The sequence below is a fragment of the Taeniopygia guttata genome, chromosome 2 (genome assembly GCF_048771995.1).
Source record: "Taeniopygia guttata chromosome 2, bTaeGut7.mat, whole genome shotgun sequence".
NCBI lineage: Eukaryota > Metazoa > Chordata > Aves > Passeriformes > Estrildidae > Taeniopygia > Taeniopygia guttata.
In genome coordinates this window covers 38,801,800-38,827,653 of record NC_133026.1, presented here as the reverse complement: position 1 = coordinate 38,827,653, position 25,854 = coordinate 38,801,800, and the positions used below count along the sequence as shown (strand labels likewise).

Sequence of the window (25,854 nt, the reverse complement as noted above, 5' to 3'; positions counted from 1 at the left end):
AGGTTACAAGGCTGAACTATCATGCAAATTGAAACACATCTCTTGCCTCCTCGAGCCACAGAGAAGGGCACAAGCAACCTGCAGGGGAGAGAGCACAGAAACCTACGGATGCACACTCCTGGTGAGGAGCAATGGAACAGGACAGATTTATTCAGTGATGATAACATGGTATTATTTTTTCCTGCAACAGCAATGCAAATCATTCAAAGATGGTCACATCCTGAAATGGCTTGGCTCTAGAAACATGTTCATTGCCACAAAAATCTTGCCAACTTAAGTGAGCACACAAAACCACAAGGGCAGAAGACAATTCAAGGTTTTAAGTAGACAGAGACACACAGATTAGTCCCTAAAATTTTTTCCATCTACTTGTTTGATGATTTATCAATAAACTAAGTAATCTACACCTGCTGTTCAGTCAATAGCTGATTAGTGAGATGATTCCAAGTCCTTCAGGAGGACAGAGTCTTGAGGTATTGTTTTCAAGGACAGACCAGTAGTTTTTTCATAGTTTTACAGCATGCTATTCCTTAATAGCAATGTAAACAAAACAGAATGAAGAGACCTTTCAATTTCAAAGCTACTGTAAAATGTAGAAGAGATTTTATTTTGTGCTCAAACCAGAAAACTTTTTTTTCTTCTGTTTTTTTAAATACCAATAATATTGCAGGCATGAAAAGATTTAACTCTTCTAGACCCTAGACAAAACTCAACCCTCACTCTTTAGCAGGACAGATCCAAGTGGGACAGAAAGGCAGATCTCCCGGACACTGTTTCTAGCATAAAAACGTCCATTATTTACATCGGCCCAGGAAATAACCACATACAAGGCAAGTCATGAAACAAGAACAGCCCTATGTTCATCATCTAAATTCATGACTATATCATCCACAAACAATATCTGAGTTAACACTACCTGGCAACTCTTCAGGAGGCTGCAGGAAACAAGAGGGACTAAGGAGAGTAAGAGGAAAAAAGGGATGGCTGAGCAACGCACCTGCTCCCTTGTTTCCCCTTTCCATTTTGCACAGAAAAATTTACACAGTTACAACTCTTAAGTGCACATTAAACTTATGCTCTTTTACGTTTACATGACTGTGTAGACATTACGGTGAGTATAAAATACTATACTACTATTTAGAAGCATTTCTGCATTACCAGCCGGTGTAAAAGAGCCCTTGTGCAGTTAGAATTTGTTTTCCTATGTATGATAAAAACACAATGATGCGGTTTTTTTTCAGAAAGCATTTTTAAGTAAAAAGAAAAACACCTACTAATTTATATGTATATGTGTATAAAATATACAAATTACAGAAACTTATAAACACAAATACTTATAAATATATATGGATACACATATAATTGGTACATATAGAGATACAAATAGTACACATGCATATATATATATATATATATATAAACCCCAATTGAGAACACAAATTGCCAAGTGTGTGTAATGGGACATCTCCTCTCCTACTCTCACCAGAAGCCCAGAATCAACTCTTGAAGTAATAGTAGTATAAGTTCTGTTTCACACCAGAGAAGATTCAGTGAACAGAAGTTTGAACTGTTTCAAGTGAGCCTGAAAGTAGTTTATTCACCAGAGTTTGCATCTGTTACAAATGGTTCATTTAATTCAGCCTCAGAGGCATTTGCTCTCCACTTTTCGACCTCAGAAAGCAGTAACCTAGCTAAGGAGGTTAGATGCAGTATCACCAGTTCAGATCAAAAAGATGCCAACGAACAGCTGAGACTTAAATTTATATCCAGCATGGTTACATGGACATGAAATAGGAACAGTAGATGTAGTCGGTTTCAGCTGTATCATGTATTCCTCTGTTCTTAAAGAATTTCAGGATGAAAAATATTAAACAAAATCCTGAAATTCAAATCAACCAGGGAAAAATTAATCTAGCTGCCAAGAAGAACTAAGGCTTTATGACAAGCACAGATACATATTCAAAATTAACTTTAAAAAAAGCTTCTAAATTCAACTAATGTGCTATAAAATGACAAACACACATATTATACGAACCAATTATAAAACACTGCAGCAAGCATTAACTACATGCACAGATCTTATGAGCACCCTGGGAGCAGGACAGTGGACTAAATAAAGTCAAGCAATCTTGAAATCCACAGACATTACATTTCCCCTGTATCAAAAGGATGAGAGAGATGTTCAGAAGGTTCTGACTTTTAGCTGTGAAGGATAGAGAAGAAAATACGGCAGATAATTGGAGTATCTGGAGGTTTAGTCCAAATGCTGAAAATTTACCAGAAAATTAAAACTACTGAAATCCTGCAAGATCTGCTTTTATCAGAGACTCACCTATTTCCAGAAAGATGACAACCATTTATGAATCCTTTTCTGCAAGAAAACTATAAAAATCCTTTGGATATGCAATGTTCGGTATTCAATATTTGCCACCAGCAGACACTGTTGTTAAACAAAATGGGAAGCAGCCCTCAAAGCATGCAGATAGAAAAGCGAATCGTAGCCTCCCTGTAAATCCTGCAAAAATACATCTCATTCACTTGTGTGGATCTCTTTATTGCAGTTGACATGGGCTTGCCCAGGGGACTAACTTGTTGTTCCATAAAGATCCTTAAATAGGCACTACTGATGAAACATTTAATCCAAGCCCTGGTATCAAATGGCTGCTATTGCCAGTGACAGTGATAGAAAAATCTATTTGCCAATTAAATAACTGCATGCAAAGCTATGACTGTTTATTATACCTTTTAACATAGTTCAGCTGGTTTGGATCATATCCAGTGAGCTTCATATTTTACAAAAACTGCATTCCGTATAACTCGTAAGTAACATGCTTTAAGCCTTCGTTTTTTAAGCACACCCTTTCACTCATGTTGTTATGAAATGTTTACTTGGGCAAGGGAATACATTTTACATAGAAATGCCACTTATATCATTCAACTATACATATATATTGCATTGGACCTCTCTCTGTTGATAATGAAATTATGATTTATGCTTAGAACAGATGACTGTATTTTAGTTATTGGGGGAAAAAAAGAGCACTTTAAAAACTCACTGTGTTTACTTTAAATGCTAAGAATGTACAAAAGCTATTCATTTTTTGTAAAACTAAGGGAATACATTTTGATCCCATGAGTCTAATAAAAACTCTGCATAAACATAACAATAGGGAAAGCTAAGATGAATAGCTGAGATGAACACTTAAGGCTGGACTTCATTCCGGTTGGACTTCCACCATACCAGGAAACAAGAAAACAAGTGAAGGGGCAGTAATTAAAAGGGATTTAAGATTAGTGGCAGTGTTATACCGACATGTGGAACACCACTAAAATGGGACACAGCACTCAGTTTGACAAGGCTGTAATTTAATAAAGTACATAAGGGTGCAAGTTGCAGCTCAGAGAAGTCACCTTTGCTGAGAGCAGCTTAAGCATTTGCTTAACTTGAAATAACTAGAGCTTAACATGTGCTTTGCATCAAGCATGAATATACATCTTTGGGACATAGACTGCATTTACATTTCAACTTAGTATAAGAAAAAATAAATTAAGTCATGCTAATGTATAAAGCAGCGTTGAATAAAAATGGGACACAAGTACTGGAAATGGCAAAACATGTATCTGAAATTAATCCCTTTCTATAAACAGAAAAAAAGACAGACTTAGGTGAGTTTTTATTTCTCTTAATCACAGGACATTTAGGGTTTTTTTCCCTTGATCTTTAAAAAATTCCAGATATAAGTTTATATCCTATTCCTATTCCCCAATGCCATAAATTTAGTATATACTAAACAAACTTAGTGCTTCAGAATAAACATTGATTCTTCCACATATTGTATTAGGATTTAATTTACTGCTTGCTATGCCATTTTTAACGTTATAACTATTTTGTCAGGATGGGTTGTAGCTTTTACAGTACTAGTGTCTGGAGAAAATGTTTCCATCTTACTTTATCAGAATATTGAAACAATGTATTATAATTTCTGAAAAGCACTATTTCAATTTTTTCATTTAAGCCTTATTCAAGGAAATTGTTTATGAATTTTAGTAACTTTTTTTAAAGTACATGGGCTGAAATTGTTAGGAATTGGTAGGAAGGTCCATTGAAAACTTTTGTGAGGTAAATAAACTGATAAGTTTATTAACTTAACTGATACATGTGCTGCTCTACCACAGCTTCATGAGAACACAAACTGTAGCTTTATCTTTGACTGCATCAAATTTAGCCTCTATAGTAAAAAAATCCCAACGCTTTTCCTAGTAACTAAAGCTAATGTTGTTATGCCATATTACAATACCTCTCTTCCTATAGTTTATGGCTATTTATATGGGAAAAAGTCCAGACTGTCAGCGTTTAAAAACTGCATTTGAGCCTCTTTACTTCCTTGATTTCTCCCTGCTAGGCAGAAATTTTTAATCACAAAAATACCTCCTGTAACTCCTTCCCATATCAACTTGGATAGACTCAAATTCGAGCACAATCACTTTGTTGTACCAATACTTTCAGAGCAGTCACAACTGGAACCCATTAGGTTTTCCTCTGAGCAGCACATTTTTGTGAAGGACACAAGAAGACAGCAGGACCTGCAGAAGCACTGAGACCCCAGTCCTGATAACGTGGGGGTTTGGGCTTCACAGTGTGCAGGTGAGTGCCACCTCTGAGAGCTTGCAGGTGCTTCCTCACCTGCACTGGACCAGAGCCAAAATGCACGAGTTTCAGGAAGAAACTATTCCTAAAATACTGTAATTTTTAATTTTAATTTTTTTTTTTACTTTTTTTTTTTGTTAGCTCTGAACAAGACATTTTTGTGACAAATATTCATCAAAATCTCACCTGACATTTTAGACTTTTTAGCACATTTCTTTTACCAGCTCAGCTGTAACACACATTCAGCAAATGCTTTGGGCATTTCTAATCTGGTGTTTTTGAAGTTTCTCTTGGACCCACAGTAGCAATCATCAAAACTTTTATTACATTTTCCTAGGATTATGATCTCTAATATCTACAATTACAGTTATTTACTAGTGTATAAAATATCTTTAAATGTACCAAATATATCTGAATAAATATACTTCAATGCATAAACTATTCCTTTTTTTTTTTTTTTTTGATGTATCACAATGAATACATTGGCTTTAACATCTATTCTCTTGATCAGTCATTTTGAGGTGGTCCACTTTTGTTTTCCTGACTTTCACAAACATGCTTGCAGCCAGTAAGAGACTCTTCACTATGATTAATGGCCTCCCATTGGGTATACAGAGAATTTCCCAGCCTGGTTCCCTTGAGAATGCACCACTACATGGATTTCTACGCAAAGCTAGATTAAAAGAGGAGGAGCAAAAGCTATAGTCCACCTACCCCAGAGCCATCAATTATATACAGTTATAAATCAAAGTTTTCAGCTAGAACAAAGCCTAGTGTGGCAAACAAACAAGGGCGTTCACAGCAAATTGTTTTGAAGCAGAATAAAACTCTTGATAGAAACAATGGGGCAAGCAAAGCCACTGTCAATATCACCATAAAGTTCCGTTGATTTATTAAGAATTAGACACAGTGTATCCAATTACTGCTGAATTAACTTAAACAGAAAGCAGCAAGTGGAAAAATAAGCAAGGAGATGGATTTCTCTTTTGAAAGGAAAAAAATCGCGCAATTCTATATCATAGTTAATTGAAGACAGTAACGTGAATCATAAAGTATCTGTACTTTAACTCCCTGTATTTGTGTTTCTTGGCTTTGGGTTTTAAGCTCTCTCTTTCATGAAACACTGGTGTGTCTATCTCATCCATATTTCATCTCCGGTCTGTTTGTTTTCCTGGCTATTTCTGCCTCCATGCCATAGATGATTTTGATCAGTTTGGATATTTTTAAATACCCTTCACGCACAATCTGCTTTCAAACAAGACAGTAGAAAAAAACACTAGGGGACATGGAGACAAAAGGCTGTTAGCACCGCTCCTCACATGTCTCTTCCCTTCTGGACAACGTGAATTATCTGCAGGGGGTTGGGCCCCTTTTTTTCAGACATTGAAAATTCCATTTTTTGATACACAGCAGCTTTTGGAAAGCCAAGGAATATAGTCAAAACCAGTCAAAATGAATGTAAGCTCCAGCCAAAAGATTAGTTGATATTTGCTATTGCACCCAGTCCTCACTGCAGAACATTTTCACATAGACTCTGTCTCTCTGAAGAAACAGATGCTTGTGAAGAGTGCTCGGTAATTTTCACCAAGTGAAAAATTATTTTTTTACAAAAAACTAAAGCTGTGCAGCCAAAGGCAAGAACCTTTAGGATGACTTCATGTTCCTGAGAGACAAACCTTGTCTGTTCCACACCACATTTTCCCTAGTCCTTCCTTGCAGTACAGTCCTCCAGTTTGAAGTAGGCATCAGCACCCCAATTTTGGAGTAAGATGGAATTTATGCACCTCTGAAGGGGTAAGGTCACACATGAAATACAGAATCATGGAATGGAATCATGTAGGTTGGAAAAGACCTTTAATATCATTGGGTCCAGCACTGCCCAGCAATGCCAAGCCTGCCACTAAATCATATCCCCAAGTGCCATTAATACACAAGCTGTCCAGACCCATATTAATGCACACACAAGCTCCAGTCTCCTCCGCAAAGATTTCTTCAAAGAGACCCCATGCATCCAGAATGCACAGGCACTATTCACTTCCCACCTAAGTAAAGCTGTAGTGAGAAACATGGGCCATCATCTCAAGGGTTGTTGAAAAATTCCCAGTAAGAATCCAGAACAGTCAAGTGTGCTTAGCGTCCGGAAGGTTTGTAACATACATATCAATAGTATTGGTTATTGACTAATTTTGTTTTCTTTTGTCTTCTTTTTTTTCCCCCCTTTTTTTTATGGGTATAAATGACTGGCAAATAGAGTACAGAATTGACATGATGTCTGGAGCTCTAGTCCCAGCTCTCCTGCTAGCTCTATACCACCTAATTCAAAGTACCTAATAATGAAAGTCTACATGCTTCAGCAACCAAATAGAAGTGCAGAAGATCAGTTTCTACAAAAACAGGACCAATCAGTGCATATTTGAATTTCTTTTTCTGTCTCCTAAGGGTGCTCATTCTGGATACACCTTCCCAGTTTTCTTATCTGATCATAAATTTTCCATCTGATTCCCATGCTTGTAGGCATGCATTGCTTAACATTTGTGAGCCTGAAAAAAAAATCACCTTTCATCCTTAGATTTTCTTCCAGATATCTGAATCTAGAGAAGAGGAAAAAGATGTTCATGCAAGAATTTTTTTAAATCTCCTCTTCTAGTATTAACGCAAATTTTCCTTCTGGAAGCCTACATTATTTTCCTGGCAAGACTACCTTCAAGAGTAACAAAATTTAAGGTTCATGAGCCGCACATCCACATTAGTGGACCTCTCTTCCTATGTATTTCCACACTAATAAAAGAGACATTTGACAAAATACATAAAAAGACACAAGAATTCCATTAAGGAATTCCATAATCAGGAGTCATAGCCACTCACAAAAGATGTCTACAGTGACAACTAAAGAGATGCACAGGTACATATTCCATTTAGGTTAAAAATGTCTAGTAAGTATTTTTCAAATTTTCAAGGAATCCTGAGACAGAAAGTGAAAAATGCTAACAAAAATGCTAAAGTAACAACTTTTAAGATTATATGCTATGAATATACAACTTTAAATCAATTTTAGTAATTACAATTTTGTAATTGAAATGCCTGAATTACACAAAGCTGTTGGTAGAGGTAAAATTATGTTGTTTTGAAGAAGACATCAGTGACAGGTATGATTTAACATTTTTAAAAGTAGGTTAAGAGCTACATGTACTACTGCTGAACCCCTTCTCACAAATTTCTCCCTCCCTGTATCATCTGACACACACACACCTATTGTATCTTGTACTTTGGAAAATATGTTCCTTAAGGGAATGTATGGAATTTTGCATATAGATAATCTAGTCCAACCCAAACGAGGTCCAAGCTGGCAGAACTTTGTAGCTGCGTCTGATACATGCTGAATACTAAGAATAGAAACCAGCACTGCTTTCACAGTTCCATGATGGTATTTGCATGGCTAAAATTAAACACGAGGTCTATTGATCCACAGCTAGTTTTCAGTGTCGGGCAAATTCAAAGGTGAAAGAAGAGAATGACCTTGACACATATGTGATTGAAAAAATGGGCTGGCTGGGAGGAAAATTTGTGTTTTTCGAAAGAGCTGAATGTGTAATCCTGAGAACAGACTTGTGGCTAGGTGCAAGAACATCAATTGAAGTACGACATCAGCCAATTATTTTGTTTCTTTAACACTCATCCTGCAGTCCCTCCAAAGAAGGGAAACCTTTCATCATCCTGGTTAGATGTTCAGTGCAGGATCTCCATGAAGAAGCCTGACACAGCAGACACCGAAAGTTTAAGTTTACTCCTTTCATTGAGTAGATACAACATCAGACATACATAATTTGTTATTGAAAATTACAGTCATATTTTGATTACTTTTATTTGCAAATTATTTTGGAAAAGAAACCAATGCAGCTTCGAGTTTGAGTAACAACAGGCTCAAGGTCATGCAGAAGAATATCATTATCTTCATAAAAAATGGAGGCAATATCAAAGACACAGTTCTCTGCATGAACTTTGTGAATGGATGAGTACATCTTAAAAGAGCCGATGGTGAGAAACCTTCCTTTCGCTCACTATATGAAGTTATGCCTGAACCATATAATATTAAGGTAAGCACTGTTTGTAGATGCAAAATTACTTTTTGAAGGGGTCACAAATTCAAACACAGCACCTCAGCCTAGCCCAAAAGCATTCCCTTTTTTATTACTCCTTTTTAAATGTTTATTTCATACACATTTACCACAGCTCATTTCAGCTAACAGAACCCCCATGTTTGTGATTTTTGCCTACAAGAATATTAAATTTCTGCACATCTGTCTTCTCTCTAGGGCTTTCTCTAGGGAATATAATAGTCTATTTGTTTTTCTATTGATCTCATATCTAAATACTGTTTTCTCCTTTCTGAAAAAAAGAGAGCTGCCAAAGAATCAGTAGTGTCACTGTGAAAATGTTTTTCTTTGCTGGATGAAATGATGGCAGAGCAAGATTGGGAAAAAGTATTTTTCAAATCTGTTTTAATAAGCGTACTTCCAGATAGGGATATGCTAGATATTGGTCTAGGCATGCCCCAGGCCTCTGATCCATCTTTCATCCTTTTTACCAATTTCAGACTGACAGCTAAATTAGCTCCTGGAAAAGGCTCCCGTAGGCAGTAACCAATAACCTGCCATCCAAGGTAAGTTGCAACAGAGAGAGGCATAGGGAAAAAAAATGGAGATAGAAAGCCGAATTTACATCAGTCAATAAGGAAAAAAAATGAGGATACAAAAAGGATCAAATTCTAAAAAAAAAAAAAAAAAAAAAAAAAGTCATTCTGGAAAGAGAAATAGAAATTGTGATTTAATGTTATGTTAAGCAATAGGCATAGACTGACCTCTTAAGACATGACTAGCCAGTCTTTGAGTTTCTGCAGTAAGTTTACAAATACACAACTGCAATTGGAAGGGCTTTCTCTTCCTACAATATTTAGGCTTACTACCACCTAGTTACAGAGATGTGTTCATCAGGAGAAAATAGCTGGTCATAAAAGACAAGATATCAACAACCTTTTGAAAGACAAAGCTCATTTTCTTCTCAGGCAAAATAAAATCCTCAGCATGGGAGAGTTCACATTACAGTGCTAATAGTGCACATGTGCTGAATTATTTAAAAAATAATAAAGATAGGAGGAATGACACATCCGCTGGTTCACTGACAAAGCAGGCAGTATAATATTTGCACAGTATCTATCTGACCAAGTAACTTGAGCTTATTGAAGCTGATGCTTAACATAGATTTCTGCATGAAAAATAACTGCTGCAAACACTTGGAATAAACTCTTTCTGAAATGGGCTTAGTTAAATCTGAACTTGCATTTTATACTTGCATTTTTGTCATTTTTTTTCCATCAGACTCCATGATAGGCAAATCACAGTTTAAAACGAATGACTTTGATACAGTTAGTGATTTTCTTCATGGTAGCAATTTCCCCTAATGCTATTTATGGTACAATATAACATTAGAAATTATAATTAAAATTATGGTTTCAAAATAGGGTGCAGTACTCTGTTAAGCACTGTTAACAAAGTTTCTTCTATTTCATTCATATAGATAGATAGATAGATAGATAGACAGATTAGAATTTCAATAGACAATCCCAAAATGTTAACATAGATACTGGCAAAAAATCCCTTTTTGTTTAGTGAGATGCCATGAAACATGACAAACCCATTTTGTTGCTCACTGCAGCTGTGTGTCTGCGTTTGAAAAGCATGCTTAAATTAAAGATACAAAGAAATGCCTGGGGTTTCATTGCATTGCAAATGTAAAGAAAGACTGATTTTCTTCAAAGGAGGTTGATAATAACCTACAAACAGCAGGTATTTTCTGCTACCAGCATGTAGCTGGCATGTCATGGCTAGTACATCTTTAATCATAATAATGAGTTCCATGGTAATCATGATAAAATATGTTTTAACTGACAATGTTTTTACCTGCCATTGCTACCCTCTACTGAGAATTAGCCAACTTCTTTTCTTTTTTGGTTTCTCTAGCTTTAGCAGCACATCTCATTGAGGCAGCTGTACCATTAGCTGGGTTACTACTCTAAAAGGTTTGCTAGTTATCAACATTTAACTCTTAAACATCGATTTAAATACTGACAAATTCAACTAACTGCTGAGAACGAGGAATACACATAAAAATAATGGAACAGCCCAGAAAACAAAGGGAAATTGCCATTTCTTTTCCTGCAGTTTTTTTACTCCTTTCTCAAAGCAAATAATTTTTTTTTTCTGCCACAGTTATTAAAGAATCATAGAAAGGTCTGGTTTGGAAGGGACCTTAAGGTTCATCTATTTCCAACAGCCCTGCCATGGCCAGGGACACCTTTACTAGACCAGGTTGCTCAAAGCCCCGTCCAACCTGGCCTTGAACACTTCCAGGCAACCACAACTTTTCTGGGCAACCTGTTCCAGAGCCTCACCACCTTCACAGTAAATAATTTCTTCCTAATACCAAATTTTAACTTAAATTTTTCAGTTTCAAGTCAACACCCTTCGTCTTGTCACCACATGTCCTTGTAAAAAAATCCCTTTCCAGTTGTCTTGTAGTTCCCTGTCTGTACTGAAAGGTTACAATGAGGTTACCCCAGAAATTCTCCTGTAAGTTCCCATTTTCTCTTATGTGCATTTTCACATTTTGTTGGGGGAAAAAAAAAAAATCAGACCCATAGCAAGACTCTGTTTTGTACTAGACCATCAGCATCAAAAAAGGGCCAGTTAACCTTCCCTCCAGCAAGCATCCCATCCATCTCTACCCAGTTATTAGGAGCACTCAACTTTTGCTTCTCCTAACTGCAAGTAGGAACACAGTAGTTTACCATGAAGGGACACCAGCTTCCAGCCTACTCCAGAAAACCTGATTCTCCTTGAAATGTTGTGAAGGCCCTATCCCTGGAAGCATTCCAGGCCAGGTTGGATGGGGCCCTGAACAACCTGATCTAATGAGTGAAACCCCTACCCACAGTGGGGGGGTTGGAATTCGATCACCCTTAAGACTCCTTCCAACCCAACCATTCTATGAAATATCATCTTCTTTTAATACAAAAATTAACACATTTAAAAAACCTTCTGCCTTTTTTTAATTAAAGAAGAAAATAATAGCAAAATTAGACAAATATCACTGAAATTTCAGCAAAAAAAAAACTGGAAGGGAAGCTAGAGAGAAGTAATTAAACTATATTTTAAAGCACAACAAAAGCTGCCCAGTGAAACATCCTGAACAGCAGAACATTCAACATTAAAAGCTAAAACCAAAAATAAACTTAATTCTAATAAACTTTCCCCCTTCCCCCCCAGCCCGGTCCATGATAAAAAACCACACAGGTGGTTGTGAATAAATGAAACCTCTTCCACCAAGCTTGTAGAGAATTATTTGGAAGGGAAATCAGGAGGGCTTTTATGTGCAAACCTAAAATGGCTTTGAGTGCTGGGGATGAACCTAGCATGGGCATTGAGCTTCATGCAGTACAAATATCTGCTCCACAGCCTGTTCCAAGAGGCAGACCTCAGGTACTGGGTTTGGCCAGGACACAGTAAATTTTCTAGGACAGAGTTAATTTTTTAAACCTCAGCAGATCATCACTGAAGAGCCCCTGATGCATGGTTTCATTTTTTATTCTGCCACTGTCCTCACAGTGGTGCCAGCAAGACTCTTCCTACCACTACCCCAGAAAAATTTATCTGACAATGGCACCTTGGTCACAGCACTTCCAGGGACCTGGGCCTCCATCCCAAAGTCTTTTGTAGATGGGAACCAATTTTAAGCAGTAATGGGGAAAGATCAGGTGAGATTATCAGAGGTTGTGGCTTGGGCTGAGTCTCCTATTCCATCATCAGTCAGTCCTTTACTTGAGCTTTTACAAGCCTCAGTGTGCTGCACAACATTAATAAAACTTTCCACTGCACAGTGGCAATAGGACCAGGGCTAGAGAGACAACACTCTTGAGTTATTCAGATATGGTGGTAGCACAGCTTTATTCAATATCTCAGGTATTTTGTACAATGTAGGAAATAAAAATGCAGCATAGCAGCTAAGACCTCTGCAGGAAAAAAAGTTCTTAAAGACTAAACTATGAAGAAATAGGCATTACAAATGAGTGCCCATTTCAAAAGCATTTTTCTTTTACCACTTACTAAGGTTTGCAGAAACCGGCTGAAAGGATGTTTCTCTGTTACAACCTTTAACTCCGAGTTCTTAACCATACCATAGATCATAATATTGTCATTCTTCACTGTCACCACTGCGTCAGCAGCTGTTTTTGGTCTCACAAAAAAGGATTTGACCTTTAGGATGGACAGGAAGCTGAAGGAGCAACTTTCTGAAAAAATAGCCTCCTGTTTACATTTGCCTTGTTTAGCGAACAATTATCTTGGGAGACATAAGTAATAAGCATGTAAGTTTACATAAGCAGAAGTGTCATTTTGATAGCACTAAATATGAGTGCATGTCAAGTTGTCGGTAACGGTGCTAACTATAAAATGCTGATCTGTATTTTACCAATAAACCCCAAGAAAATGCAAATGACAAGACCAACAGCCCAGTCTGTCAGAATCTAACCCCTATCTATCACAATGAGACTCATCAGCAATGACAGAGAAAACAGCAGCTGCCATTATTTTATAGCACAATTTTTAGTGGTGTTTGTTTACAATTGCATCTTTAATGCTGGTAAATTCTGTGATTCCATGATCTACATCAAGAGCACCAGAAAGCTTCAAACTATTCCATATATATGTCCTAAATATTCTCAAGTACTTTAGTTCTACTACAGTCAGCATTAAGTTTTCTATATATATTTGTGTGCTGAAAATAAGTGTTTCATATGAATGAATCTGAGAAGCAGTAGGGTGAATTATATGCAGTATAAAATCGCATGAGTGTTAAATATTATGTTTCAGATAACTCATAATGGCAGAGACAAAGCAACTCAGTTCTTTAAAAATCTTGTATTCTGCTAAATTTATAATGCTATTTAAACATATTGCAAGTTTTAACACTCATCGTCTAGAAAAATCTTAGTTTTAATAAGGCATCACTTCATTTTCTGAGGTTTAAAAATATGCAAAAATCAAACATGAAGTATAATAATTTTTTGCAACTTTATATTTTTCACTACCTTCACAGTGATATTTACTTTAAATATTTTAAAGGGCTGTAAAGGTGGAATGTACAATATCCAATCAGGAAACCAACCTCAAGAGCACCCCTGAGGGTGTACTTTAATAGTACAACAGAATACCATTTTATCTGCTTGGAAGAAAATACTACTGTTTAGAGTCCATATAGTCACAGTTGTATATGAGACGTAGAGAAAAACTACATACATTATGGAACAGATTTACTGCTATATACATGGATATCTCTTACATTTGCATGTATTTAATATTCAGCAGGTTCTGTAGACCACCTCTACTCTGCATCTCAGTTCACTACAGGATAGTAATGACACTGACAACAAACTCATCCCCTGAGAGTACTCAGGCAACTTCTCTTAGTTACAGTAAAAGTCTCTTGAAATACCATCCTAGCTCAAGGGAAAATTTAGCTCTATTTACTTAAATTTTAACAAACAACTAGAACAAAGAGCACAATTCCAAATACCCATGACTGTCACCACACTTCCCAGGACAGCGTGCTCTCCTTCGTGTTATCTCTAACATTACCAAATGCAAATGAAAGAAAACAGCCAAATCCTCACTGGACTATTTCATGACCCTGAAATGCAAGAAGAGTAATTTTTGGCTTGCCAGCTAAGGTGGGGAGAATACCTCATCAACCGACATACTCAAGGTGCCACGAAGCAAGATCATATGCAATGTTCAGAAGTATCACAATGAGAAAAAACACACACCTACCTGCTTTTAAACAGCTACTAACGACTCAAATTACAGAAAGCTCTGTCAGAAGACAGACATGCAAGTCATCTGCCACAGTTCAGCAAAATTCTGGGTGCTGGCTCTGTGGTCAGCTTTTTTTTTTTTTTGATCCATTTGCAGCAAAAGATGGATTACGAAACATAACCCCTGCTACCTGTCTTACTGCTTAACACAGACCATTGTGTTTTGGTTTCCCCTGCCTGGGCTTCTTTTTGCAGCACAGATGTCAGGAATATTTCTATTTAATATTTGGCATGTATTTTTCAGTGAGGAAAATTAAAGGCCTCCACAGAGTTAACCAATGTACACTTTTTTACTTATAGAACTCAACTTCAACTTTCCATCTGTCTCAAGTTCATCCCCAATTGGTGTGCTGAGACAGCAAAAGACTATGGATTAACCATCCATCTGAAGAAAGCTGAGATAATGTTCCATCCTACACTTGGGTAAAGATCCAGCATGACAATCAATGCAGATGTACTCTCATAATGGATTTCACTTACTGGGATGAGTTTTGTTTAAGCACTAGCCTTAGTGATCACTAAATCATTACTTAAAAGTAAAAAGTTGTATCTTGCCTTCAGCAAAGTACCACACTGAACCTGACACTAGCACAGCATGAGATCATACAGTCCATCCCCACTCCACTTCTACTCAAGACTCAAGCCAACTCTCTTTTTCTCTCCCTTCTGCTCCCCAGTGGCCCTCAAGACCATCTCAGGGCATCCAGCTCACCCTGAACACGTCTCCTTCCTCTCTTCGCCGCAGCACAGTCACCATTGTCATTTCAGCCGTGTCCACTGCCTTCCTCAATACCTTCCTCTCCCTCTGCTCCTGCTCTCTGTTCTCCCAAACTTCTCCACATGTCGCGCTGGGCTTTCTCCTTCTGTCTTGTCATGTCCTTGCATCTGCTTCTTCAAGTTTCACTTACTCTTTTTTTCTCTCCTCTGAGAGAATTTTGTCCTCTTGTCGTGTAACCGACTCCCTTTCATCACAAAACGGACAAAACCCCAAAAACAAACAAAGCAATAAATAACCCTGTTCCTGGCAAGGTGCTTGCTGCCATCCCATGTTTATTTGGTCTGAGCTCCTTCTCCCAATGCAGGCCTTGTCTACTGACACCACAGTCCCTTTGAGCACAAGGACTATTTGATGTGGGGTATTTGCACACCACCTAGCATAGAAAGGTCCTCCAGTAACAGCAGCATTTTCTTACTCCAAAGAGCCAGTGTCAGGACATCACAATTTTTAATGCAGCTCATCCAAGGAGAACCTACATTCTTTTTTTGTTTTTTTTATATGCTTTCTAAACAACAAAACAAGTTGTTGTAACTGTTTGTAGGCACAACTGAGCATGCGAGGACATATGACATCCACACAACTGTTGGACACAGGGAGTTTTATTTAGCATATCATCAGGCTAGTCAAGTAGAGGCATCTTGTACCATTCCCAATGTCATTCCAAGGGAGGTGAAGTAGAAAGCCAGCTTGTGTTTTCAGCTTTAGGTAACAGACATCCAAGATGTTTAACTGTCAATCACAGGTTTATTTGTCTGATCCTACAAAAATATGAGCCCAACTCATTCCAGATGCGTGCATACCCAGGTGCCCAAATTTACATATGCAAGCACACAAACATGCTCCTGCACAGACCCATGCTGCCCACCCAGCAAGGAACATAGCAGATCCTTAAAGCATCTTTTCCATTTCTGTCCCACCCCACACACTGTTAAAAACTGCAACCTAATTTTAATTTATTGTTTATTGTGCTGCAGAAGAGTTTGTGGCAAATGACAACTGCTAGGTAAAAACATTTCTCCTGCATTACTTTTCAACAAGTTCCCATTTGTATTCATCTCCTCTGTCCAGATGAAATGACATTGCAAGTCAGACACACCTGTTTGACAAGAAGTAAGGTCATCTGGGACATGAATTTGTCCTCTTGCATAAGAAAAGGCCTAGTCACAGAATAAATAATAAGAAAATAAAAATACTAATACATATCCATAAAGCAGTATGATAGCAGAATTGTGCAAGAGTGGTGGTTACTTGTCCCCCACAGAAAATACAGTATAGAGAATGTTTTAAAAAATAATTTTAAAAAGTCAAAAAAATGAAAAAGCTTCAACAGCAAAGGGAGACAGACAGATGAAGGAAAGAAAACATCCTCTACAACACCAGCCTCAACATCTGCAGTTGCTGAGGAACAGAATTTATTAAGGCAAAGCAAGTCCTCAGGGTGAAAACAAGTTTGAAACATACTTCAGTCTAAAGAAAACAGGATGCTTCTCAGGCAAGGAAAGCAGTTTATACTTCAGAGAACAAAAACAACTGTACTCATTTGTCTTAGTTGCCAAGTGCCATAAATTGAGCCCCTCCAACTTTAATTAGCAGTTTAAAAATATTCACATTTAAAATAGTTTTATCTCTACTTAATTAATTACTTAATTAATAAATATAGCCCTTTGTTTTCCCCCTTATGAACCTGAAAAAAGCACCAATATGTTTCTCTTTGCTTAATAGAGTCTAAGGAGAAATAGATGCTCAGAAGGTAGGTGTTTCCCCATCCTCTCAGGCTTTTATTCAGACTCACTGAAAAGAATCTTCTGCTATGGCTGAGCCCTTGGCTTAAAAGAATTTAAAAGTTGTACTGTCACATGTTTAAAAAATACATGTACTATAACTAGCAAGTTAGCAAAAAAATCATGGTAATACTTCTAACAGGCACATACCACATACATCTGAGGACTGACTGAAGACAGATTTGGACCAAGACAGAGTCAAACTGGCTCTGGGAGCCACTTGGCTGGGGAGAAGAATCTCTCCAGCACCATCACTCTGTAGCCACTTTATACATGAATGGAACATTCAGGTGGGATGCCATTTCTTCAGTGTGTCCAAGAACCTCCACCACCTTTTTAACATGTGACCATCTCTGTAAATGCTCTCCTTCTCACATAAACTCCACTGAGGATCTTCCTCCCCAGCAAGGTGCCAGATTGCTGCAACACACCTGCACAGAGACAGTGGCCCCAAGAGCAGATTGCTCCTGCTTTGAGAGTGGCTTGTGTGAGATGCCAGCAATGCCATTGATCAAGCTCTGCTGGCTGCCAGCAAATTTCCTAACAAAATGTCACACTTTTGGTCTACCTTGCCTGGTGCGGAACATCTGCAGCACTATTTCTCTCTATTTCCTTTTCTTCTCTTCCCCTCCACACTCTTACCACCCTTCCAGCCCCTCCCTGCAATCAATCAGTAGTCCTAACCTGGAAATCCCTTGCTGTGAATTGGATGGAGATGCTGGTGGGATGTGATCCCATCCAGAGTCAAGTTTGTGATTCCTTGGATGCTTTGGGTAATAAACTCTCCATTTGTGAGTACTCAAAGCATGCTGCAAGGTCAGTCTCACTTTCTACTCTGAACACTGGGAATTTTTCAAGCTAATTTTGCTGCCACTGAATATCTGTCATAGAGAGATGAGCAGTCCTTTCTATTTCACTGTTCTCTGTACCATGTATAATTACAGGAAGGGGATCCAGAACATTGCTTTGGTCTCCTTAATGGCTTTTAGAAATCTAAACACATGAAAACAAACATTGGATTTTGTTCTGTACGTAATCCTTACCAGCTGTGACTGAGCTTTATATAAACCAGGCTATTTGATAGACTTCCTTAATGAGAATTGCCTTGTAGTGTAAATCATGTGAGGAGGTAGGACAAAAAGCAAAATTTACTTTCCCCTGTGCTGTGGTGTCATCACTTAGAAAGGGAATCAACACAGCAGTTAATTATTTTCACACACGCACTCTCATCTGAAGGACCGGCATGATCTAGCACCAGACAGGTAACTGTACAAGTCTGCTAATTCACAGATGTGCAGCATATTTATGGAAACAATCCAAAGACATTTGGCTTGGGGGAGGTGGGAAAGGGAAGACCACCAAAACACTTTGGTCTTCTTTCTGAAGATTTGCTGTGTACCCACCAGACCACATGTTAAAGCAGCATTTCTTTAAAAAAACAGTATCTTAATTCTGAAAAATTACAAGATTTGATACAGAAAGCGTCAGCTACAGAAGTTGCAGCTGTGGACACCAAAAGTAAACTACGAATCAAAAGTAAAACACTCACTAGGCCAGGAAACAAACTATCTGTGTGAGATGCCCAAAAACTGAAAGGCAGATGCTTTCTCATTAATATCAAAGAAGTGTTTACCACATCCTGATCCAATTCTAAAACCAAACATGAGGTGCCATACTTTGGACAAGTACGCACTAGAGTTTCCTTCTCCAAACATGAAGAATATCCCCCATATCACTTCACTGACAAGGTCAGAAACATTTTCTCTTGACCTAGTGGGTGGCAAGAGGTGGGGGCCATGGACAATGTACATCAACTGGAGCAGTGTCTGCTCCCTGGCCAAGGAAGAATGTGGCTCTACCTTCAGCCACTTCAGGGTGGATATTATCAGTGTCACATGTGAGACTGAGCAAGAGGGGTTGGATCTGGAAGCAATGGCATCTTCATGGAAGCACAGTGAGAGAAATACAAAGTTATACCAGACAAGACCATCCGTGAACAAGGGGGCAGTGCTGATTTTGAATGAGGAGTGATGGAGCTTAATTTCCTTAACTCTGTCTAGAGGAAGAAGGGAAAAAAAAAAAAAGGAAAATAAATCCCAAATCCCTCCATATACCTTCCAGTCTTAAAAGGTCACCTGAAAAGGAAGATTATTCTAATTCCTTTTAGAAAATTCAGATATGTCTTTTTATGATTACTAAATGTGGAATGGTGGAAACCTCGGAAGATTATTTGACTCTCTCACCTACTGTTCTAGTGGAAGATGGCAAGAGGGCTGGAACTAGATTTTCTTTAAGGTCCCTTTGAAACCAAACTGTTCTATGATTCTTTTTGACAAAGAAACAGGTGTTTTTATTTTACTTTAACTTATTTAAAACAGAGACCTAGAATCCCCAAATTAAAAGAAATCACTTCACCTAGCAGTAGCATCAGATGACTCCTTCTTCCATTACTAATGCCAACTACAACATGGAGGGTAAAAATAGCCAAGCCGTGAAAAACAACTTATTTTTCCCAGCCTACCAATGGCTTTTGTGCCTTTTTCCAGAGTACAGAGGCTTGAACAGACAAGACTCATTCTCAAAGTCCTTCTCAGCCATGCTACAGATGAAAAAAGATTTTCCAGTAGGTTATTTAATCCATGGCCCACCTATAATTACTCATGCACAGGAAGAAAAACTTCTAGTTTCAGGCTTCTGAAAGCAGATTAATGAAAGTGCCTTTGTTTGTGGGGAAAGAGGGAGCAGGGCAACTTGCTTAAAACGGTACATTTTTGCCATATGTAGGTAGAAAATAAACCCATCCATCAAGGATATATTAAAAATAGATGAAAACTGGCTCCAGACATAAGATTACTTGGTGAAAATGCCAGAATAATGGACGTGGAATTTTTATTCGATCAACTCTGAACAACAGGGGAGATTAGTTTATGCAAACTCCACAGAACAAGGCTTTATTTCAGAGAGTAATCCTTCAATTTAGCCAAGATTTTGTTTGCTCAGACACACAATGGAACAGAAAAAAAAAAAAGAAAGAAAATATCTGGGAAACAGATAGACAAGCCTGTGTACTGCACTTAGAAACAATTAAAGATGTGCTTTGCACCAGAGTAAAGCTTTTAACTATTGGAATAGGCAGAGCCAAATCTCGTATTTTGTGCATACAGTTTAAACTGCCAAAGAGGGTTTATGTACCGATTAGCGGAGATTATGTAGAGTGGTACAGCCATTTTTTAAAAATACAATATTATTACAAAGAACCCCCAGAGGTTCATATGAAGATGGTCTCTATTTCATAGACAGTAAAATCACTGAGGCATATCATCACAGCAATGACTTACTACTCCTGAAGGAGCCAAGGGAGTCAAGCTTAGGGCTGTTAATGCAGAGAACAACCCTCCCCTGCAACTGAACATGCAAAAACCAGTTTACAGCTCATATCAGGCTTTTACTGGACTTTGACCGAAGTCTTAACATGTCCGCATCACCTGTCAGATTCATCCAGCTTTTCTAAGGAATTACGACAAATTAAAAATACCTAAAATATTTAATTTAGGAAGTCTCTACTTCTTGTCACTCTAGTAATGCCACTGGTGGATGTAACTCTTCAACCAGGCTTTTGGGAAAAGTCACATTCACAACCCTACCACGTGCATGGGACAACATTACACACTGGATCATGCCCTTCTGACGTTCAAGTTGGGATGGCTCAGGCCTTACTTCAGTGTATGTTCAGCATTCTGATCATCGTAAGTCTATTTATCTTCACTACAAACACAAATAATTACATTACTTAACAGGTCTAAAAATGTTTTTTTTGGACAATCTTCATTTTGTAAAACACATTTAACATGATTAAAAGGCATCATCAGTACAAGAACACTATAATACAAATGTAACTGGATTTTAGCAGAACACCCAAAGTGAAAACCACAGCATATTTATGAGAAAACAAATACATTTTCAGTGACAGCCCTTCTCTACATTGACACCAACAGGGAAAACTGAGGTGTTTTTTGTGGACATCAACAGCAACGCCAGCACTACTCATTACTTCACCAAATACTATCACACTTGGATGTTACCTGGATCATGTCTCACTTCACCTAAACCAGGCAGTCCACTGCTGTGTGCATTTTAAGTGTCCTTGGTACGTTACCCTGTGCCATATAAAGGCACAGATACACGCCCCAGCGATGACCGCGTGCTGTGCATGCAGTATACTTATTGCTCCCATGTTTTCTCCCCTCCCTCCATGCACTCCAGGAAAACTCCTTGGAATATCCTGCTCTCCTGCTTCTCACCATCCACTAAACACACAGGTACATCTGCAAGGGAAGCAAGACCTAACTGCATTTTATGAAAATACACACTGAAGGCAGCTGCCCATGACCACTTCATACCTACTTTTGGGTGCAAACTCCACAGGCTCTCCAGACCCTGCTCCCACACACAAAGGGGTTCCAAACCCCACAGAATGAGGATCAGTACTCTCATCTTAGCACAGAAGATGCAAGTAATGCTTTCAGTTGGCACAAAATCTTAACTACACTATGTTTAAGTATGTAGGAAATTTATCTGTGTCTCTGTGTTCTATCTCAAACATGAAATAGAAATTTATCATGAAGAAAAGTACATTATTTATGTATCTGATGGTACAATGCACACCAAAGTCTTCACATAGAAGGCAAGCACCTTCTTTGACCGGGAGATTGCACAGATTACAAATTAAAAACACAACTGCAGTTCTACCATTGCTACTACCATCTCGTTGCCAAAGCAGAAAAAAAAGAAAAGGTTCTTTTGGGAGCGGTACAACATACTGACGGGACAAATCTAGACCTCAGGATCGTCCCATAGGATAGACTGAAAAAATTTCTCTGGACTACCGACTGAGAAAGCCTCCTAGAGTGAAGCAACCCTGGAGAAAAAAAACATCCCTGAGCTAAGGAATAACAGGTAGAAGTGAAAGATGCAACAAGTCAACAATAATGATAAAACTAAAAAATTGTTTGCTACTTACTACTCCTTTTTTTAGAGCTGGCTGCAAAGAAAAGTGGCCAAAGCCAACCACACTGTCTTGGAAGAGACCTCTTTCCAGCCTAAGTACCAAGTTATAATACAGTTTTCAGTAATTCCTTGTTTCTTTGGTGCATTCAAAGGAGGACTAACAGGAATATATGCTTTTTGTTTTGCCCTCTCTTCTTCTCCAAATTTTCTAATGCAGGAGACTTTACATCACTTTCAGCGAGAAAAATTCAATTATGTCTATCATTCTTGTGACAGGAAAATACCATGATAAAGTTGCCAAGAAATAAAGTGCACAATAAAATCATCCTGAAGATAAGCAAATGTTTAAGACCAGCCCTGCCCCAGAAGAAACAAAGAGGACACCCCTGGAAAGCTGCTGTTACCTTCCCTCCCCTGGCTAGCAGGGCCACAGTCCAGGTGCCAGCACTTTGCACCAAGAAAGCTGGCCCTCCTCTAGCCACAATCAGCTCAAGATGCTGAAGTAATTTCAAGCAAGATTTTCCCTGCTCACAATTTTAGAAGAGCAATTCCCAAACCTGAAGAAGCTCTCCATTTGAAACACACCTTTGGGTCCATGCTTTTTCTACAATAATGAGTTAAAACAGAGTTAGATCTAAAGTAACAAAACACTGGAGCACTAAAGACAGTAGAAAATGAAGAAAATTAGACATCACACGACATAAACTGCTGAGTTTTGTGTTGTAGTTGACTGTAAGGCAAGGAAGAGAAACACTGTCAAACTTGAAGGGAAAAGGGCATCAGGCAGGTAATAGCACTATTTACAGAAAAACTCCATTTATAGAGATGCTAGCAAAAAAAGGGAGCAAGTGCCTAAAACAAAGAGTCCTTTATTGGCCTGAAGAAAAGCATGCTCACATCAAACAGGCTGCAAGGACTTTGTGTCAGGCCCTATGGAAGACTCCACAGACTAGAAGGAACGAGGAAAAGGGCTGCTCTTCCACTTCTGCTGAATTTTTTTTCCCTGGTCACAGCAATACCCAGTTTTATTCAGTCTGCAGATCAAATGTTTGCTAAATAAAGTTAATTGAAAAACTAAAATATGCAAATATATAGCCCAAAAAAACTTATAGGACAAATACTGGGGTAACTGAACACATGAATAACAAATTTCCATAAAAATACATGATGAACGTGAAGAGTCAGTTTCAAATTTACAGGAGTTCTTCATATGTGCATAAGAAAGTGCATAGAAAATAAAATGTAAATATTTTATGTATTGTTAGCAAAGGCAGTTGTGACTGGCATTACAACTGCTTAGCTTCTTATCCTGCATAATATCTGAAATATTGCTTACCAATGCTTACCAAGTCATTGACCTATGAAATTATCAGAAGAAAGCAAAGGCAGTGTTTTTAACTACAATTTAGAATTTGGATTATGAAATCAGAAGTAGGTAATACGCCTTTTAAGAGCGAATTATATGGATTTAGAGCTACTTCATAAACCTGTTCAGAACTCTTCAATACTTTGTCTCCTAGTGCTTCTCTTCCTTGACGCAGAAATAAATATTTTTTTCCTTTCTATTCTGATTTCCAGCAATTGAATCTGCTTCACACATCAATGCTAGCATTCCTATGAAAAATTTTCCTGACTGACAAACCTGCTATGGGTAAAACAGTGATGAGACAAATCCAGACTTCCCTCTGAGCAAAAAGGTTTCAGGGCAACATTCTCATTAAACGATGATGAATTACAGTGAAACATTGTGTATGAACACTGGGATGAATATGAAATGAGATCAGCTTTGTTAAAGTCACCACAATAAATATAAGATGAATCAATGAATACCAGGCAATTACTGCTGAGCCTTTTAAAGCTGTCCTATTGCAAATGCACTACAGGCACTAGAAGATACCCAGACTTGCTAAAGCTGCAAACAGGCGGTGCCAATACTGATTGTTGAGAAAAATGCTCTACAAGTCACAACTTGGAAAGGGAAACCAGTGGTGGCCACAAAAATGCTTAAGATAATGAAGGCACAGCCACCACTCCATCACAGCAGTCATCCATCCAGGCAGCGGAAATGGCATGGAGTTTGATTTCCTCAAAATGTGAACTTGAAGACAATTTACTACTAAACTTATGGCTTAGGCTTGAACCTATTCACAAGTCAAAAATAGAGAGATTGAGCCCTGGAGAGCACACTCATCACTAAAAAGAACATAAACCATGACAACTATCTTTATTGAAGTTCAACCATGGAGGAAATCACCTCTGTTGCTCGCACCCCAAAAGGCTACCCTGCTCCATTCAACACTTTGGTACAGCTAAAGTGGGTCTCCTTCACCCCCAAAGACCCTTCTTGCCACATAAGTACCTCACCACTTTCAACTCTGCAAAGAAAAGTTTTTAGGTGATCATGATCCCCCTAAAACTGTGCAGTGGAGCAGTTCAGTGCCATACCACAACACATGAGGCAGGCACCAACAAGTTTTTTCTGCTGAAACTACTGCTGTAAGATGACAACCAGGCAGAAACAGAGAGCAGCAAAATACCTAAGTAATATTTGGCAGCTAGCAGAGAGAGAACAAAAAAAAACACAAGGAAAAAAAAAAAGAAAGGGCTGTAGAAAACCAGATGAAAATCAACACTGCGAGCTACTGGCTTGAAAATAAACCAGCTTTCCACCCGCCAGCAGCAGCAACGTACTTGCAAGTCACCGAGATCTCACTAAGGCTGAAGATTTGTTCCTTGCGGTGCTATGACCCATCATCCCATAGTTCACTGAGGAACCAAGTAGCTGGGTCATGCAATGGGCAGATGCACGTGGGAGAGAAACCCTCCGGCTGCTGGAGCTGCTCTGGCTCCCGGAGTCCCCTCTGTGACCAGTGAAGCACATCAGCTCTCCCGCCCCGAGCTTCTGCAGCCCAGGGAGCAGGGGCAGGCTGAAACCTGGGCTTATAACCTTGTTTGGATGGATACCTGACACACTGAAAAAGTCAGGTCCTTCTTTTTATAAAAAAAAAAAAAAAAAAAAAAAAAAAACACAAAAAGCACTCCTTTAAAATGTTACATTTACATGCACACCACACAAACAATGCAGAGAGACAGAACTACAGTCTTTCTCCTTTCAAACTAAATGTCACATAACCTGTTTTCTTAAAGCCATGCCCTAATTTGATAGATGGGGAAACTGACTCCCTCTGTCCTGTAAAAAAATGAAAAAGACAAAAAAGAAAAAGAAATTAATACTAATAATCCAGAGGATTAGGGCTCAGAGGTCAGTGCATAACCTTTTAATGAGCAAGGTATTTAAAGACTGATGACACAGTATATTTTTATTCTTCAGTAATTCAGTACAGAAGTTTACATTGATTGCTTAAAAGGCCATTTGATTTTATTTCCCATATTTAATTGTTCTTAGTGCCCAATAAATGGGTGACTGAAGAAAGTAAGGATAATTTTATTCTTCTCATGTCATTAAAAATACTGTCAGCCCAACTCACTCATTCACACGCCCTCTGCATGCCCTTCATGTTTGCTCAAAACCATGCGGATTATCTGTTTTTCATTACCACCAAACCCGAAACCCCCACAGCGCTCAGGCACTCTAACCTGAATTAAACGTCTCACAGGTGCATGAACAAAAAAGGAGGTATTTTACCATTCCAAAGCAGAACTTTATTAATATGACAAAGAAAAAATATAAGGCTTGCACAATGGAATTTTGTTT

General features: G+C 38.3%; 1 protein-coding gene across 8 annotated transcripts in view; it reads right to left on the bottom strand.

The window, feature by feature from the left end:
• The window catches only part of RARB (retinoic acid receptor beta), a 319,701-nt gene that overhangs the window by 220,361 nt on the left and 73,486 nt on the right, over positions 1 to 25,854 (bottom strand). The window contains exon 1 of one of the 8 annotated variants that reach the window (XM_072925729.1): positions 2,333 to 2,354. The exons of the other annotated variants lie outside the window; for them this stretch is intronic. The gene's annotated coding sequence lies outside the window, so the exon portion shown is untranslated. Of the gene's footprint in view, positions 1 to 2,332; positions 2,355 to 25,854 lie in introns of those variants that run through there. 8 annotated transcript variants of the gene reach the window in all.